Source organism: Lathamus discolor, chromosome 11 (genome assembly GCF_037157495.1).
Source record: "Lathamus discolor isolate bLatDis1 chromosome 11, bLatDis1.hap1, whole genome shotgun sequence".
Lineage (NCBI taxonomy): Eukaryota > Metazoa > Chordata > Aves > Psittaciformes > Psittacidae > Lathamus > Lathamus discolor.
In genome coordinates, this window is record NC_088894.1 from 12025544 (window position 1) to 12032378 (window position 6835).

The window sequence follows — 6835 nt, forward strand, 5'->3', positions numbered from 1 at the left end:
CTTGGGATGGTGGAAGCATCTAAGGCTGAATACTGTTGCGTCTGTGCTAGCTGGCTGCTAGATGGGCTGAAGTACAGTGAATTGTTACCTTCTTTGCCTCTCTTTTGGATGACTTAAAACCCTCCCAACAAACTCACAAGATGTTGCTATTCTTTGAGGACAAGATAGCATGAAGCCACTCAATATGTGTATACAGAGGGGCAGTCTGGTCTGTTGGTGCTGATGGTGTCTGCCCTGCTTTGCTGTTCTTCTGAACATGAAACTGTTCCAGATAAAAGGTACGAAAGACTTTTTTGTAAGGCTGACTTTGAACTAGGGAGGCCCAAGAGCTGTAAGTGCTATCTCCAGCTGTGCACCAGATGGGGACAAAAGGAAACCAGAGGTTGACCTGCTACCTTGAGATTATTTGCACCAACTGCACTCAACAGTTGTGGATTTAGATGCCCCTGCCTGGGATTTATCTCCATCACAGAAGAAAACGTTGGCTTTCCCAGTGCGAGTGGATACAGCCTGCCGTGGGCTGGAACTGGTATGAAATTAGGCTCTGCTTTTGTTGTGATTCATGCTGTACTTGCTGTCTCTTGGTTGACCCACACATTCAGTTCCAGTGTATTGTGGAAGAGCTTGGCTGGTCTTTCTCAGCTCCTGTGGGAGTGTATTATCAACTGGCATCTTGACTGAATTAATTGCCAGAAGCACAGCCTGTTGGCTGTTACACATACTGCACTACAGAGAAAGGGGGATATCAGGTCGTAAGGCAGAGTGGAAGAAGTGTTGACGGTAGTATGCTCTGCTGGTGCGACAAGGATGAATACATGTGTGGCAGAGGAGGCAATTCAGAATTTAACAGATGGGTGCTGGTTCTGGAGAAGTCCTGCAGCACCAAGCGCAGAGATTGCATTATCATGCAAATACGGCATGACCAGCACATAATCTCTCATGGTTTCAGAACTCCTGTCAGAAAAGGAAACCTGCATGATCATCTTCCTTAGATCTTCAATATCAGGACTGCGGTGGTTAAGGTCAGCCAGTGGCTAAGCCTGGAAGTGGCACAGTTGTTGCTGGGGCTAGGATGGTGGTGCAGTTACATGGTCATGTTCAAGAAAATGGTGGTATTTTAGGTGGGGAAGGTTGCTGTTATTCTGGGGACTTGTCAAAAGACTCTTGAAAGGTATGGGGGATGTTAATGACCCATCTGGGCTGAGGACTGCATGTGAATGTGTACAACAGAGTTTGATATTAAAACACGCCTGACACCCTGCACTTCTCAATGTTGTGGACTAGCCAGGAGTCCCTTCCAGCTAGTAATGTTCTGTGAATTTTACCCACTGTTTTGGTGCTGTTCCCTGCTTTCCTGGTCCAGGAAACCTTCCCTAGAGTTGGCAACAGGGGGAAGAAAAGGTTAACGTTGCACTGGGTGAGTACAGAAGAGTGGCAGTGGAATGAGTGTTTGGCTGTCACAAGTGCCTGTGTGCATCCCTGCATTTAAAACCAGCTATTTCATAACTTCAACAAATTCATGATTCTTGGGACTGAGGGTGGAGGAACAGGATGAGGGGGAACACATGGCATAAACCTCCAAGAATTCAAGGAACTGAGAGCTAGGGCCTTGGAGAAGGCAAAGGGAAGAGGATGGAACATGAACTTACCATTTCTTAAAAGAAGCAATATTAAAGACAGAAACTAAAGCTAGTACAATGAGCAGGTAAGACAAGTGTAATAAGGAACCAGTTTGTCTGATTTGCAGTCTTTTTGCCACAGATGAAGTGGACACTAGGACAAGTTACAGAGGACATTATGAAAGACTAGCATGAAGAAAATTCAGAAGGCCAAAGTGGGATATAGCTAATAAAGGACCAAACCTACAACAAGAAAATACGTCCAAGAACATTACTATAAAGCCCAAGTCTAAGAGGAATGCTGATGTCCCACTTAAAACTATGAAATTGGAGATTTTAGTGACTGTATTGTTTCAGTTCTCACAAAAATGTCTAATTGTAATTAGGCAGCTTACAATACAAAGATGGCTGAGATCTTGGATGAGGATGTGAAATGAGCATGCAAGAGGAAAGTTAGCTCAAGATTTTCACATCATGTGGGCTCAATATATTTTATCTCAGTGTAAATTTGAGGAGATGGAGAAGACTGGCTATGACCAGGCAGTAACCAGCCCTAACCATCAAGGAGGCGGGGAAAGAATCAGCCGGTGAGTTGTGTTTCTACCAGTTTTCTCCAAGATGTCACCAAAGAAGCTATGGCAAGCTGATAAGCCCTTGTGGCTATGGCTAAGCAGCACTGTCACATGTCTTGTCCTAGTAAGACTTCAAATGCATGACACTTTCATAAGCATGTAGAAACATGTTCTGAATGAAGCTGCAAAACTGCTGGGAAAACATGGAAGCTCTACCAACTGATAGCTGTCAGAGAGGAAGAATGCACAGAGGGTACCTAAAGTGGAGCTGGAATAATCAATTTCTTCAATATGAACGAAGGAACCAGTAGCCATGCAACAGCTCTACAGGAAAAATCTGGCAGCAGAACCCACAGATACTGTGGGTTGAGATCCAGCTTGTGCAGCACTGCAGTGATTGTTCACAAGCTGTTTCTGAGCCCACCACATCTGTTTAAAGGCAGGAGTGACACCAGAAGCTGTGAGCAGTTGGATGGTTTGAAAAAATGTGGACTAAAACTTACCTCCATAGTCAGGCCTTTGCTGCAGTGATACGTCCAATGCCGGAGACTGAAAAGCATTTGAATGAATGAATCCCAGAACACTGGGCTACTATAAAAGCCGAGAGGGGAATGACAAGCAGAAATGTGAAACTGCCACCTGCAGCTGATATTTTCCAAGAAATCAAAGAGCCAAATAATCATAATCAATAAATCAAAGTCTCTTTCAGAGAAGAGCTACTGCTGAACTGACCCCCAAACTATCAAAAGCTGTGGCTCAGCAGTTGTTAAGTCCTTTAAGCAAAAACATACGTATCGTATCCTCTGACAAGTGAGGAAGGCAGCTTAACTGTGAGTGACCCAGACAGCCCTGCCAAGGCAAAGCTACTCCTTCTGACCCAGCGGTTGTAAGAACTGAATTAAATGAAGCTCCTAGGATCGCATATGGGCAGTGTGCTACGAGAGCTTCAAAAGCAAGAAGAAAGAAAAAAGCAAAACATCTAGAAGAGCACAAGTCCAATGAAAGCACAGAAATATATCTGGGGCTTAAAGCTTCTGACTGTGGTCTTTTAAATAAGAGCTGCGCAGGCTTCAAATTATAACCAGGCTGCATGTAAAACAACTTCAGTAGATGACCTGACCCCAGAAATGTGTCCATGTGTCTAGCCTTAGGGTGAGTAGATCTGGGAGTAGCATGGGACGTGTTAGAAGCTTTGGGTTAGGGAAGAATAGGCTGTGAAGTAAAGAGCATAGCCAACAAAAAGTGAACTGTAACGAAAAGGAATGGCCTTTGCTACTATATCTCTCTGACACTTTTCCTCAGGGAAGGACAGAAGAGGAGGGCGACTATGTAAGGAGAGATAGAATTAGATAAATAACACAGCAATGGATCTGCAGCAGCAGCAAACATGAGCTCACATACAGAAATGGCCTTGGAGGTTTGGGAGGATGGGACAAATCTTAGGATGTGTCCTATTTGATCCTTGACAGAGATTAGGATGAAAAAGGGAAGTTGAGTCTCCACCACACCAGTTCTGGAGTAGGGATGCCCATCATCTGCTTTACCAGTGCCTGTGGACTACAGAGAGTGCCCTGCAGGTACAGTGAATTTACAACATGATGGGGCAATAAAGAGCTCAGGATGCTGTTGGGTACTGGTGTGCCCATCGCCATAGTGCTGGGCACCCAGCTACCAACCTCCATTAGGAGCTACAAGAACTATTAAGCTTGAATCTGCTATTGGATGCACAGCAAAATCCAAATAAATTTGACCTACTGAAGCACGTGTCGGCTTCAGAAGAGGAGCTAGAACATTTTGTGCACAGCCTAATGCCAACCGCCTGCCAGAGGATTAAGAGATTAAGAACAAGAATTTCTGCCTCTAACCTGTTTGGGGAAAACCAAACCAAACCTAAATGAATTAAGATATTAATACTGGATTTAACAAACAGCATCCTTATCTTCTGTCACACAGAAAGTCAAAATAACCCTTGGCCATGGTGGAAAGCTGGGAGCTCACCCACAGAGGCATATTAGAGCATGGAGTAGTTGTACAATACCACATGCCTGTAAGGATCCCATTTGGCATGTCCTGAAAGCAGATAGCAAGGCTTAGCAGGTAACATCTGTTTGTTTGTTTATTAATAATTCTAATTTCATCTCTAATGTAGGAATTAGTATCTAAAACACTTTAATTAATAAATTTTAAGATCAAATGCTATTATGCACCAAACAACAGCTTTTGTAACAAAAAAAGATATGCTAGTAGTCCTAACTGTCATAGTGTCTGGGTTAAAGTGGTTAAGTGTAATTATGGAATTATAAAATGGTTTGAGTTGGAAGGGACCTTAAAGATCATCCAGTTTCAACGCCCAATAATAAACTTGGTAATATACTTATCACATAAGTAATAAACTTAGTAAATAACAAACTTGGAAATTGCATTACTTGCCCTACTGCAAAGCAGTGTTGGTACAAATCTGTCTTTCCTAGCCAAGGACAGCAGTAGAGCTTCACTCAGGTTGCCCAAGGATTTCACAGTACCCAGCTGTGTTATCCTTTCATCATCTGGATCCAGGAAAAATTATCCTAAATTGATAAAGCCTATATATATGTACATGTAGTGTTTCATGATCACTCACATAGAAGTTAACAAGTGAATTAAACAGATGCTAGCTATAGTTACAGAAACAGTATTAAAAGCAAGTTGGGAAAAGTCCTACCTAGTACAGAGCAAAATAAAATGCCTGGGAGTAGAATTGGATGTCTTCGAAGGGCCTCTTCTTGAAACATGCTCACAACTTCACTCCAGCAGTGATGTGTGAGGCTTACCTGAATCAGGTTGGTCTGTCCTGCACAAGCCTTTGAACCCCAAAACTTGGAATTCTTTCAGAAACATCCCCACTGGCATTTCAGGGACTGGGAGGCTGCCTGCCAACTGAGAGGCAATACTGGCTGTGCCAGCGTGGACAGTGCTTATGGTAACGTGATAAACATGGGTGTAAAGGTCTTGTGTCAGCAAGAAGGCTGTGAATGAGGTTAGTTATTGGGTGCTATTATCCAGCTCTCCAGCCATACCCATGGGGTAGAGCAGCATTCAGGGGAAGGACAGCAGCAGACATAAATTACTGTGAATGTTCTTTGCTTTCTTAGATAACCTAATCCCCTCGTGGAAGGAAAATGAAATCCCCTCATGAAATGTAAGACTATTGCCCTCACCCTTGCAGCATGAATAAGAAGCATGAGTATACCTGAATAAGAATACCTGAGTATCCATGTGTAGGGTCTTGTGCCATACCTTGAGTTTATGGTGTTTGTTTCTCCTTCCATTGTTTCTCAGTTACTCCTTTAAAAAGACCCAAACAACAAAACAACCTCCAAACCCCAAGAAACCCATAGTCCCATGCTGGCAAATTGTCAAGTCCTACCTGTTTTCAGGCACAGTCCAAGCTATTGCTATTCTCCCCTGTCTTGGAAGGGCCCCCCTAGGTCTTCTTTTGTTTATTTTGGCTGCAAAATTAAGTAGAATTAGAAAAGAATTGGGAATATGAATGAAGCTAAAGCCTTCACATTTATAACTGCACAAGGAAGTCCTCAAAAGAGCAGTCCTATCAATCTCAGGAGCCACCTGAGAAAAGAACTAACATCTTCATTTAAAACAGGGCAGCTAAACTACATTAGTGCCTGTATAGATCTGAATTTCAATGGCTTAAATTCAGTTCAGTTTGATGACTTCTCGCAGGCTGAACTACAAAGATTTGTACATAATTTTCTCCCACTTATGAATTTCCATTTCAAATACATACAATTGGAGGCACATTTGCTACATTTAAGATGATTTTATTTTGCCCCGTCCTGTACCTCAGGCAAGAAATTTCTCTTGGATGAAATATCAAGAAAAGCTAGCAAAACTTTTACCCAGCTAGAATTTTGTTTCTAATCTGAGTGAACCTGTTAAAGATCGACTATGAGCCATATTGGGCAGAACAGCAGCCCACAATCTAAACAGCTACAGATCTACCAAGCCTTTGAGTAGCCATAGGTGGTTCCTCTCCTTCTTCCTGCCAGTGCTGCCCCGATAGCAGTGTACTGTGTATAACAGCCTGCTCTTGCCCTAGATCGATTTTAAAGCATGAAGAAGGTGATTATTTCTACTACAGTCCTTTAAGAAGAGCAGACAATTATTTGTGAGGTTTAGATCTGCCCTGGCTCGTTCCTGGATGAAGTACGTGGAAAGCAGGACCAGCGCTGTCGACCTACAGTGCCAAGATGCTTCTATTAAACCTTAACAAGAGAGCACACTGGTCCAGTTTTAGATGTTGCTGTTTCAGATCTGTAGTAGGACCACACATCAGGTGGCAAGTAATGAAAACTGGAAACTGAAAAGTCATTTTCATTCACATTTCTCACATACGAAGTGGCTGAGACAGGCTCTAAAAATTAGGTGTGGAGATGGGGAAACCAGAAGGTGATTAGGGCAGAAGAGAAACTTTTGCAGATGAATTTGTTTTCTCCGGTCTTTGTTTTTAAGGTCCCAGAATTTTTTTTCTCTCTTCCTTTCCTGTCCAAGAATTCATTAGATTCTTTAATCTGCTGGGCTTTACATTCATTACAGAAAAATGTGTCTTGCCTTTCCTTGTTCTTTCTTTGTTTTCACCATTCATTT